The sequence below is a fragment of the Strongylocentrotus purpuratus genome, unplaced genomic scaffold (genome assembly GCF_000002235.5).
Source record: "Strongylocentrotus purpuratus isolate Spur 01 unplaced genomic scaffold, Spur_5.0 spur5_scaffold_20, whole genome shotgun sequence".
NCBI classification, from domain to species: domain Eukaryota; kingdom Metazoa; phylum Echinodermata; class Echinoidea; order Camarodonta; family Strongylocentrotidae; genus Strongylocentrotus; species Strongylocentrotus purpuratus.
This window is the reverse complement of record NW_022145606.1, coordinates 15,387,977-15,401,733: the sequence shown is the minus strand read 5'-3', so window position 1 is coordinate 15,401,733 and position 13,757 is coordinate 15,387,977.

Genomic DNA, 13,757 nt, shown 5'->3' with positions numbered 1-13,757 from the left:
ATTTTTCTCTACACCTCTCACTGGACATATTAACTGTACTCTTGGACCTAACATTACACCTAGACCCAAGTCCAAATATTAAATCAACCTTTATCCCAATTACAACCCTAACATTAACCCTATATCTTTGATGTAATGAAGCCCAAACCAAGGGAAGGTACAAATTAAAGCAGGTGTCGGATGATCACATCATACATTTTCCAACATTCTGTGATACCCGAAGTAACTCATTTTTTTTCTTCAAAAGATATATTTTTCAATACACAGGTGTCTACGAACGGACTATGGGGCAGCGCCCCCGTTTATTACGTGTTAATTTAGATCAGGCCTGATTTAGATGAACATGTAAAAAAAAAATAGAAGTGAATAAAACAACTTTGTTACTCCCGTAGTTCTTACTCAACTCATTCATTTTTGTTTTGTTACGGTTCAGGGGGGTTTTGAACTTTCGAAAGAAGACCTTGAACTCTACACAAGTGATCACCACACCATCGAAGGTAAGATGTGAACTTCATACTAGGGGCACATCATCCGTTTTTTATTGTTTGAGGCGGCTGACATTGATAGGAAAAAAAGACAATATAGTCGAAATCGGGGTAAACGGCCCGACTGCAGCTTTAATATCACTCTCATGATCACGATGAAGACTCTCATATAAATTCGATCAAATACAGAATATCATCACCACCACCATCGTCACCATCATCATCGTCATCAACATCATCATCATCATTATCATGACAAATAAGAAATGAACCGATGTATCTTGTAATTACCATGTTAACGCACCAATATATCGGCGGGTCTGAATCATCATTACCATCATTAACATTATTATCATCACCACCCCCATCATCATTATCATCAGCACCATCATCATCATCATCACCATTACATGTTTCGTCATCATCATAATCATCAACATTATTATCATTACAAATCAGATGAGTCGATGTGTTTTGTAATTATATGTCGGCGGGTCTTAATTGTTTACCCTTCCAGTGATATAATTGAAACGACACTGGGCATTTGACTTGGGTTAAATCCCCTTGTCCTCCCATTTTGTAATGTTGTTGTCACTATTATTTTGAACAAAAGTGATTCTTATTTGTAAATTATTTGTATTAATTTTAAACTGAAGACTGCAAGCATAATTTTATGATGAATGTAGGTGGTTCTCCAATAGCGCGTACTAAGTTAAGCCTGGTTTAACTTAGTCCATACTTGTATGGAGTGCCCGTTGCCAACTCATTAACCCTGTACAGATTATTTTAATCCTGCAATGAATAGTGTCCAAAAATTAACTTTGCAATGAAATGGAGAGCAAAAGATAATACGAGTATGAACTGAATTTCAACACAGTCTTTGGTAGATTATCTTTGTCAAGAATATTGAAGAAGGAAGATGAAATCTAGCATTCCAAAGAAGTGTGAACTAAAATTCTTAGTCCCGGCTTAACTTATGAGAATACCACCCTATAAGTTTTGTTACATATTAACAATGAAATTTATATAACCACTGTTTTGATGCGCCATAGGTCGATCTTTTTAAACCACACCCTGGTCTTTTGAATAGAATAGAGTAAAATATAACTATTAAAGAATATTTAAATCTTGTTATTATGTGTTATTATGTTATTTCCTTTTCAGATTATGATTTCACAACCCCGGTATATGTCGAATCAAAACCAATCGTCAACAAACGAAGCGTAGACTCAGAACTAGTCACACCACAAGAGCGCGAGGTGAAATTCAAGGCGTTTGGTCAACAATACCACGCCCGTCTACAACCAAACCACTGGCTGATAAGGCAAGGATTGGTTGTGGAACGCGTTGGTTCAGACGGTACGATAACAGAAGAGGAGATTTCTGGTCGGGACTGCTATTACTTTGCGCATCTTATATCTCATACGAGTGAATCTGCCGGAGCTCTGAGTACATGTAACGGACTGGTAAGACCCTTTCAGTCTTAAATAAAATGCAAGAAGATCTTTTTTTTAATTAACTTTTTAAAAAGGTAATCATCATTTTAGCATAATGCACAACACAATATTCAGATCCCTGATTTTGAAAATCAAACCCTTGGATCGGTATTCCAGCAATTGTTCCGACGACAATTGCCCTGAACTTTATTCTAGCTGTCAACAGAATTATGGTTGCGATTGGGTATTGTTCAGGGATAGGGTTGGGTTTACTGTAAGGTCCATGATTGAAGATTGGAATTTTGTTAGTTGTGGAAACTGACCTTGTAGAAAGTATCTATAAGGAGCTTATATCGTATATCTGTTATTTTTATAATTTCCCAGTTGTTTTAAATTTGTGTAATACATTTAAAATTTATTTTCACCCTGCATCTCTGTTGAATGCCTCCAATGAATTGATTACATCTCATTAATTTTGATTATCGTACCATTTTTGGGTTTTTGTAGAACACCATGGTAACATAATCTATATGTCATTTATATTTGTTAAAAAACTCAAACTTTATTCAAATTATGAACAAATCTTTATATTTTTCTTGACAGCGTGGTCTAATAAGCCATGATGATACAGATGTGTACATTACTCCATTAAAAGACCATCATGCATTTCGATACCGTCGCGAGACTCAAGACGAGTTTAATGCCGAGCAGCCTCACATTGTTTACAAACGAACGTCGCGTAGAAGTCGACAAACTTCTCATAACTCGTCGTCTGCTTCATCCTCGTATGTCCACGACGACGCCGGCGACGACTATGATGACGACAGTGACGACAAAAATATAAATTACACCAATGACGAAACCAGTGATTTGGACGGGAACGATGCATACAGTAATGCTACATTTTGCGAGGAACTATACGGTGAGTTACGTGAACTATGGAGTCGTTTTGCTTCTATGGATTACTGAAGACCAACATGACATTCAAATTATCTATTAAGCCCCACTGCACTAATTATAGCTACTTGCGCCCTCTAAGCCTCTATACAGCCAACAATGCCTAAGCGGTACCCGTTGATCCCCCATGATCCCCTTTTTCTTATGTTATTTGAGAGCTGATTTGATGAGATAACCACCTGCCAGTGACCTTGCAGGGAGGTCTAATCCCTCCATGACAAAAGAGTGCAGAGGGGCTTAAACATATAGGCCTAATATTACTAAGGGTACCCTGTCAAATGTTATAAATATCTTTTCAAGCTATTATTGTTTTAACAAAGAATATATATACGTAAACTATTTGTCTTGAAAAAACACTCTTTATTCTTCTTGACGGTCGTTTCTGTTTTCTTTCACGGGACCAAGGTTCCTGGGAAGGGGGCAATGTGTCGCACCCCGGGCCGATCTTTGCTGATGTAATGGCTGCTGGACAGGAAGAGGGGGAACATTTACAAGAAGGGGGTCAGAGATATGTCGAGTTGTTCGTCATTGTCGATGATGAGATGGTGAGGTTCCATCAAGAAGACGTGATGAACTACACACTTGCTGTATTGAATATAGTAAGTAAAAAGGGTCCACCCCGCCTCCCCCATCTCCCCTCTTTCTCTCTCAGACACTGTCTTTCCCTCTCTCTCACTCCCTCTCACTCCCTACCTTTCCTTCTATCTTTTTTTTTCTCTCTCTCTCCTCTCTTCCCCTTCTTTCTCTTCTCTCTTCTCTCTTCTCTCTCTTCCCTTTCCTTCTGTTCTCTCTCTCTCTCTCTCTCTCACACACGCTCTCTCTCTCTCTCTCTCTCTCTCTCTCTCTCCTCTCTCTTCCCCCTTCTTCTTTTTCTTCACTCTTCTCTCTCTCCATTCCTTTCTATTTATTTATGTATTTATTTCTAATCTTTTGTCCGGGTAGTCCATTCACCAAACAGTAGTTGTCTTCCATATGGCCCTGAATAAACATGAACATGTTTACATAAAAAAGCATAACGTTTATACAGAACAGTTAAAATAAAATTCCATAGTACATTTAGAAAGATATGACACAGCAAAAATAGACGTGGCAAAAATAGTACTCGTTTGCAAAATAAACATATATCATTAACCTAGTTCAACAGTAATGTCATTAGGAAAATATTGATTAAGTCGTAATTATGTGAATAAGTCATGTTAATATGAACAACATAAAGTAGTGTATGTTCGGCTGAGCCATTCACAAATTACAACTTTGTTAAAACAATCTCTTAAATGAATTGAGAGAGGAAGCCGTTCTCATCGAATTATCTAGTTTATTCCATTCAAATATAGAAGAAACAATTCTATCTATAAAATATATCTACCCATTTCTCTCTCCTCTCCCTTCCCCCCCCCCCCCCCCGCTCCCCTCTTATATTCTCACCTTCTTCATTTACACCGTCATCACTAACGTATCCCCTTTTATATTTTATCTTATCCCAGGTTTCACGAAGATACATTGACCCTTCATTGACATCTCAGATACGGATGGCTATTGTGAAGATAGTAGTAACTGAAACCCAGGACTTGACGGTAAATAAGGTCGTGATAATGATGATAACAAGGATAATAATGACTGGAATAAGGCCTTTAACAGAAAGAATGTTGTATTGCCCTTTAGGTGCCAAAACATGGGTCGGTCGGTCGAAAATTTTGGTCTGATATTTCACAGTTTTGAATGCTTTAATATTCTTTTTCTTTAAAAACGTTAAAAGAATAGGAAATTAAAAAGCCGACCGTAGGTTTCAAGCTTTGTTGGGGTCGGTCGCAAAGGGCAATACAACATTTTTTTGTTAGGCCAAATGATGGTAATAATAATGATAATAATAATAATAATAATGATTACAATAGAGGTGTAGAAGACGCAGTACTTGTTTTTTTACAGGGTCTGTATCAACATTTGGATACTCCTAGGTCTTACGTTAGGTCTGTGTTCATAGATTTCTCAAGTGCCTTTAATACGATTGTTCCTTACATACTGATAGATAAGCTACTTAATATGAATGTCAAACCATGTCTAGTTAGGATTATCCATAATTTCCTTGTAGACAGACCACAATGGGTTAAGTGTAATAATCTGAACTCTATCATCAAATGTCTGAATCTAGGTGCTCCTCAAGGCTGTGTAATTTCACCAATTCTCTTCTCGCTCTATATTAGTGACTATACCATCACCAATAATAATTGTTCAATAATTAAGTACGCAGACGACACTGTGATAACTGGTTTCCTTCAAGGAGATTCCAGCCCATATGTTAGAGAAGTTGATCAATTTGTAAACTGGTGCGATCGGCACCATCTAGTTCTTAACGTAAAAAAGACCAAGGAAATGGTATTTGACTTTCGTCGTTCCTCTCAGCCTCTTGACTCGTTGGTTATCCATGATCAAAGCATTGAGCGAGTTTCTGAATATAAGTACTTGGGAACAACTGTTGATAATAAACTTAACTGGAATAGGAACATCCAAATCGTAGCAGGCAAGGCGAGTCAAATGTTATACTTTCTAAGGAAACTAAAGGAATTTCATGTGGATAATAGGATTCTAGTTCTCTTCTACCAATCTCTTATACAGAGTATCCTGACATTCAATTTTTTGTGCACTTTTGGTAATCTTTCAAAACAAAATCGGAGAAAGTTAGATAGACCCAGGAAAATTGCCCAGCGGTTAATTTATTCAGATCTTCCCCCTATCAGTACTGTGTATGAAAAACGTATGTTACTTAAAGTTCACACAATAATGAATGACCCATCACATCCATTACATCATTTCTTTGGATTCAATCGCTCAGGTATTCGCCTACGCGTACCGAGGAGCAACCGCTGTCGTTACAGACAATCCTTTGTACCGAATGTCATTCATATGTTCAATGCTAATGTCAAGCGATGACCCTTTTGAAAGTCTCTTGCCAACCAGTTAGCCAGTTATATATTTATATTTATATTTTCCTTGTAACTCTAACACCTGCCAATTGACCCACCGTTCAATCTTGCCTCTGCTCTGTTTTTACGCATAATTAGTACCATAAAGCCGGTTTTTTAAAATGTGCAACATAATGGACCAGTTTCGCAGTGGGTTCGGGTTGGGTGCGTGGGTCTTTGTCGGGGTGCCTGGATGCGGGTGGCTCCATTCACCGTTGGGAGTGGTTGTGTTTTGGTGGGCGGGGTGTGAGTTGCGTACGTTGGTTGTTGCTAGGTTGGGCGAGCTCTAATGTATTGCCAGCCTGGTAGCGTCTTTCGTGTGCAACTCGCATTCTGCCTGTTGGAATACGATTGTTCCTGGCGGGTGGGAGGAGTCATTCGTGTCCGCGCACTTCGCGGGGACCTACGCATTCAACGTGGATACACTGCGAAACTGGTCTATTACCTCTCAGATAGACAGTTACATGTGTCGTGTATAACTCGTACCCCTTCCTTTCCTTTTCTTTCCCCTCCCTCTATTTATACCCTCTTCTCTCCTTACGTCCACCTTTCGTTCCTATCTTTCTCTCTCTCTCCCTCTATCTCTCTATCTCTCTATCTCTCCCCTCCCTCTCTGTCTCTTTCCCCCTCTCCCCTCTCTCTCTTATTACTATTTTTGCTCCTCAGTCTCCTTACGACTTTTTTCTCACTTCTCAATCTTTGAATGTCGACTTCTTTCTTAAGTTTTCCCTATTACTATGTAATTTATACTTATGTTTTTTGTTAATGTCATGATCTCGTGTGAATTTATGTACATTATGTGACATATCAATTATTTTGTAACTACTTTGTATTGTGTTTATGTGCTGCCAGTGGAGGCCAATTTTCTATGTTTTTGAATATGGACCAATAAATTATCTATCTATCTATCTATCTATAATAATAATAATAATAATAATAATAATAATAATAATAATAATAATAATGATAATAATAATAATGATAATAGTAATAATAATAATTAAAATAATACCAATAATAATGATAAAGATGATAATAACAGTAATAACAATAATAATGATCATGATGAAGGTGGCAAAAAATTGCACTTGATAGCACTTATGCTTTTTGTTATAGTATATAGTACCAAATTGGTCCTGTTTTACAGTATACAGTGATAACAATGCTTTAATTTTATGGATTCATTTGAAAATGTTTATGTAAAACCCAATATATGAATACATTATCATAATTATAATCATTAGTAGTATTATTACTGTTATTATTATTGTTGTTAAAACTATCATTATTACAATCGTTGTTACTCTTGTTTATAGTATTATTATTACTATTATTGATATTGTTGTTATTATAATCATTATTACAATTGTTATTATTGCAATGACGAATATCGCCATTGCCTTGTTTACGTTCACACTCTGCCCCATTAATATTCTTCTTCTTTGCAGAAAATAGCATTCGTTTTGCACATAGTGCTTGTTATCCCAAGTTAGGTGCTTTCCTTATGTCCATTTCCTTTCAAAATTCATAGGCATAGTTTCTAGCATCTCATCAAGGTCACTACACTCTTCGATTTTCGAAATCACTCATGCATAACCATCCAGGCGTCATTTTGTCCTATAAATCTTTTTTGCATCACGTGTTTCGAAAAGATTATTATAGCAAAACATAAAGCTGTTTACAATAACCACCATGAAATTCTCTTTCCAATAATACCAAATACGGCCCATAAAAAGACATAAAAAGAGAGAAAACAAAACAATTTAAATCCGGTCATAATACAGATCCTGTATGTTTTCCGCCCATGCATTACACGCATTGTCTATGGGGCAAGTCGGGTTCACGCTTTTTGCCCCCAGAACGATCTATATTTTTCTTGAAATGTTTTTTTATAATTTGTCAAGGGGGCATTTTAGACCCCATATTATACTGTTTATGATTATGTTAGTATAGACGACCGTTAGTGCCAGATTGCCCGTCATTGCACGAATATCGTTGTGCCACGATTGCAGGTCTAGTTTTTAGTATTGTTATCATTATTAATATTGATATTGTTGTTATTAATATCATTATTACAATTTTTACTATTGTTATTATTACAATTGTTACTATTGTTTATATTGTTATAATATTAATATTGATATTGTTGTTATTATAACAATAAATGGGTGGTATTCTCATAAGTTAAGCCGGGACTAAGTCCAGACTAAACGAGAATTTTAGTTCACACTTCTATGGAATGCTAGGTTTCATCTTCCTCCTTCAATATTCATGACAAATATAATCTACCAAAGACTTTGTTGAAATTCTTACTTTTTCTTACCATTTCATTGCAAAATTAATTTTTTGGACACTTTTCATTGACGGATTAAAATAATCTGAACAGAGTAATTTATTTTGCAACAGGCACTCCATAAAAGTGTGAACTAACTAAGTACGCGCTAACTTAGTACGCGCTACCAGAATACCACCAATTATTTTTACTATCGTTATTATTGATATTGTTATTATTTTTTGTCTCTATTTCACAAAGATGACTGGAATTGATGGTAGTAGCTATACACTGACAATTCGAGCTGACGGAACTAGAATTGTCCACGACCTCAAAAGTTGGCAGTACGAAATGAATCCTAGAAGCGATGATGATCCTCTTCATTTTGATAATACCATGCTTATCACAAGGTAAAACCCTTATAAAAAATAACCATGGTAACCATGGGGCTTTTTGTCCAAATTACCACCCTTCGTTCGAACCATGTTAACCATGGTATCAAACAATTTCGAACAATTGTAATCATGGTATTAAACAGTTTCGAACCATGGTAATCATGGTATCAAACAGTTTCGAACCATGGTAATCATGGTATCAAACAATGAAGGACCATGGTAATCATGGTATTAAACAATGAAGAACCATGGGAACCATGGTATCAAACAGTTTCGAACCATGGTAATCATGGTATCAAACAATGAAGGACCATGGTAACCATGGTATCAAACAATGAAGAACCATGGTAACCATGGTATCAAACAGTTTCGAACCATGGTAATCATGGTATCAAACAATGAAGAACTAAGGTAATCATGGTATTAACCAATGAAGAACCATGGTAACCATGGTAATTTCATTGTGTGATACCATGGTGCGAATAGAGGATGGTAATTTGGGCAAAGAACTATGGTAACTATGGTGCTTTTTAGATTTTAATCATTTATTTTAGTGCATGAAGGCTCCTGCGAAATACAAACCTTGCTACCACTGCATTTTGGAAGAAAATGCAACATGATCAGATTTTGGAATATTATGTTATTTTTTCCTAATTTAGATGTCGTATAGTTCACCCGATTATGTATATGAGGCCGAGCCGCTGTCGGTTAGCAGTCGTGACATCACGACACATCCGCAATTGTGACGTCACTAACCACTACCATTCAAATCTGAATGGTTATTTACTACAACGAAAAGATCTGTATAGACTATACTAAAAAGTGAAGTCATACTGGCCAAATTGTCGAGGTTGATCATTCCAAATAATGTTTTACGGCTTCAAAAAGGCGTTGTGATCACACCAGCGCCACACAATGAATTTTCTCTACTCCAGCCCAAAAGCTTTAATGATTTCGCGGTAAACCTCATGTGCAGGCTCTGTTATTTCGAACCTGTAACCTGGACTAGGAACGAATATGACGTTAGCACTACGGTACTAGGTTTCCCCACAATTTTGGATAATACTCCCTATCGACCCTAGTTTTGTTTGATGTCGGTTTAGTGGGCAGTAAGTCTTCTTAAACGGTATTGTTGGCAATTGTATTTCAATGTTTTATTATTTGGTTTATAAAAAAAAAAATCATGAATTTTACATGAATAATTTCTTGATTGTTCATTCAATATGGCTATCAATCCCGCGCTAAATGTCAAAAATAATATTGAAACAAACATTGAATGACTCACCACCCTATTAACACAAATAAAGAATAAAATCAGACAAAGCCCTAGTCGTGTAAAATGTTATTGATAGAGAGTACAGTTTTGGTCCAACTGAATTTTAGTAACCAAAACCTTCGCCATTACATTACAAAATAATAACTTACCATGCTCGAAAGGTGTACACAAATTACAAACAAATTAGTAATAAGCCTGTTAACAATTAAAAAGAGCCGGTAAACCACATGAGGGCATTCTCTAAAATGTCATTGGTTTCAACCATTTATAATAATACAAGTGTGCGTGTAACATGTTCGGTTAAAAAAAAATTATATATAATGATCAACAGCTATTTGTCTTTAATGTGTTTGAAAAGTGTAAGCATTTTTTGTCGCCTTCCTGCTTCAATATTATCGAATATTTGTTAGAAATGGTTATTTTTATGTATAGTTTACCCGTCTCTGAACCGATTTTGATCAAACAGATAATTTGGTCATTTAAATTATGTGCTCTTTCAAATTTGGCACTCGGTTTTTTAAAAAATCTCTCCAAAAAATAAGAAATTCCTTGTAGCGGCCTCTATACCAAAACTAAAGTATTCCTTTAATTCAATTCAATTTGTTTCATTCATTTACATTTTCAATGAAAACAATAACAAAATACATACAATGATAAGCAAATGCAATATATAAGAAAATGAAAATAGGGAACTTAAAAATGAGGCCAAATTGCCTTGTGGAGGCATAGTTCCCCGAACAGTAGTTAAGAGATTTACATATACAAACAACACTATAAAAAAAGAGACATATATGAGAAAACATGACTGGGACATCGTTCATGGCAGGTAATACAAATGGAAATAATCATTACAAAATCATAAGTTTGAAACAATTATAGGTAATGTTGTATAGTATGAATATTGGTACAAGAATCAATGATATTTAGATATAAGGGCCCCTTACAATGAGTTACGATCGATCCAAATCAATCGTAAGTCCTCCAATCAATCGCAAGTTTGCATCTCCTATCTTTTATGTACATAGTGACGATTGATATCAATCGCAAATAAGTTACGATTGATATCAACTCTTTGTAAGACGGGGCCAAGATGCTGCTTCAAGTTTCCTTTGAATAATGTTAAAGAATTGTATGAGGATATTTCTTTCTTTTTTTCGATAACGAATAATGTGATTTATTCAGGAGAGATCTGTACTTGATGCAAGGGACCCATAAGGACAGAGGAGTCTTGGGAATGGCGCCAACTGGATCAATTTGTCGGAGAACTGAATCTATAAATGTCGACCAGGACATCGGTCTGCAAACTGGTTTAATCATCGCTCATGAACTAGGTCATAAGTAAGATTATACTCCGTATTCTGTATATTCCTCCATAAGATTATACTCTGCATTGCGTATATTTCTGTATACTCGTCTATAAACAAGATTATATTCTGCGTTCCGTATATTCCTCCATAAGTAAGATTATACTCTGCATTCTGTATACTCGTCTATAAGTAAGATTATATTCCGCATTCCGTATGCTTCTCCAAATTGTTATCAGCCTCTTGTAAATATGTTTCGCAAATTCGTATGAATTCAATTTCTATTTGTGAGTACGGTAAATATGCTGTTTTTACATGTAAAAAAAAAATATGTTTGGATCTGGAAGGATGTGAATTCCGTAATGAAGAATAGGAGATGACGTGAAATAAATAGATCGAATCAAATCAAGAGTATATTTTGTAACTAACAATTAGGAAAGCTCTCTATCATTCTGTAAGCTAAAGAGATTAGGCCTAAGGGGCATAAATTAAGTGGTCGGTATTTCGCTACACCATGTAAAATTCTTGGATATTGGACCAATTTGCAAGAAAGTTACCTTAAAACTTTTTCAACCAAAAAAAGGTTACTTCAGATTTTCGAGTTTAAAATAAATCTGATCACCATATTTTCAAATTTGCCGACAGGGATTATTTTTCTTCTTTAATTAAAATATATATTTACGGGGTGTCTACCGCTCGCCCACTATTAGCGCCCCTATACGCCTATAAGTAGATTAAACCTAGATTTCTGCTCATATCTCTACAGTTTGAATCTGCAACACGATCCACATTATGGTTGCCAGAATGGTAGAAACGTCATGTCATCTACGAAGACGGTTGGGGCCGCCAGCTTTAAATGGTCGCAATGCAGTTCAGATGAATTAGCTAAATTCCTCAAGTAAGTCCTGGGGGATATTTCACAAACACTAAGAGCGACCTTAAGTTGGACTTAACAATGGCAGACTGTTCATGCCACTGTTGGCTTTTACCATTTACTGGCATTGGTCTCTCAAGTGACGTACAAATCATGGTCACAAATCTACAGAATTTACATTTGTTGATAATTCATTCATCATAATGGTGATAGCAAACATTGGCATGAACGGCTTGCCATAGTTTAGTCCGACTTAAGTCGAGCTTTGTCTTTGTGGAATCCTCACATGTACTCCTTTACCACTCAAATTCCTGTCGTCTACCCCTTTAATTAAACCAGATACCTGGACTAAGTCTTGGCAAACGAAATTAATATGTTTGTTCGGACACTCGTGTTATTCTAGCGATTTCCCGGTATAAACGGCTGGCATAAGCCTAAGTTACCGTTACTTTTGACAGCCAATCAGCGCTTGTTATATTCGCGCCTTGTTTCCTTTTAGTTCCCGTTTATATCGTTCGATTTCGGCTTTCTGTTTCATTCTTGCGTTTTACTCTGATGAGTGCAAGTCGAAAAGCTAAAGTTATGGCTCTCTTCAATGCTATTCTCCAAATTAATATGTATAGACCTCGATCTAATTTCATGAGATACGATGTCACTCGTATGCCATTCGAATTAAAGAAAGGGTTGAGTGCTGGGAAGAGGTGAAACATAATTTATTGAGTGTTATCATTATTATAATGCAAGTGCGAAAGAACATCAGATCAAACATGTTCCCTGAAAAGCACGGCTCTTCAAATGCCTTCATATTCTAAAAATGTCATGTAACATCGTACAAATCTGGGGTAGGATTTTTACGCCAAGTGTTCGTGTAGTCCCATATACATCTTTCTGTGTACAGTGTTTGTAACTTTACCAAGACTTGGCCAAATTTCTTGTCATTTTGATGATTCCAGAACCTTGCAATACACACAAATACTTATATGCTAGATGATCAACCTTTTCTGATCGATTCCACACCGTCGCATGACCAGAACTCAACTTCATCTTTAAGACCAAGCTTATTCCATTGTAACTATAAAAAAGGGTGATTAATTAATAATAATAATAATAATAATACCCTAATAGTCCACTCCAAATGTTATTAAACCGAAACGGAATTGGTTATCAAGTGTGTATTTTTCTGGTGTAGCTTCTTAGCACATGATTCCCTAAATTCCATTACTCCTGAAAGTATTTTTTTTTACTTCATACATAGTGTTGTTTAATTTCAAAAGCCATATTGTGAGCCATGTTGGTATTTAGCATTTCGAGAGATCTCCCTTTTTTGGAATATTAATACTTGAGCCTTTTCTCTGGACCCACAAGAATACTCCCATCAGGGGGTTTTCACAAAGATCTTAAAGGGATCCGGTAACTTTGTCTCAGATTCTGAAATAAAATTCTGGATTTCGCTCGTGCTGCGCTTATGACTATAAACCTTTAGGTCAGTCAGGAACCCCACGACTTTTACAAGCCGATCGTCTGTCTGATTATCAAGATATTCATTATTGGAATTTCAAATTTTGAAAACCGTTCGCCGAACGGTTTTCATAACACTACAGTCAATTGGGAAAAACAAGTATGGTAAAACCGGTCACTCAAAGATTTTTTACTCTTTTGAGGCACTTCTTGATCATTTTGAAAAATCAAAATCAAAATTATCATATTATTCTATACACTTCACTTGACATGCGTGCAAATTTTCGCGGCGATCGGCCGCTTTGCGGCCGAGATCTTACTAAGACTTCAAATAGCCCGG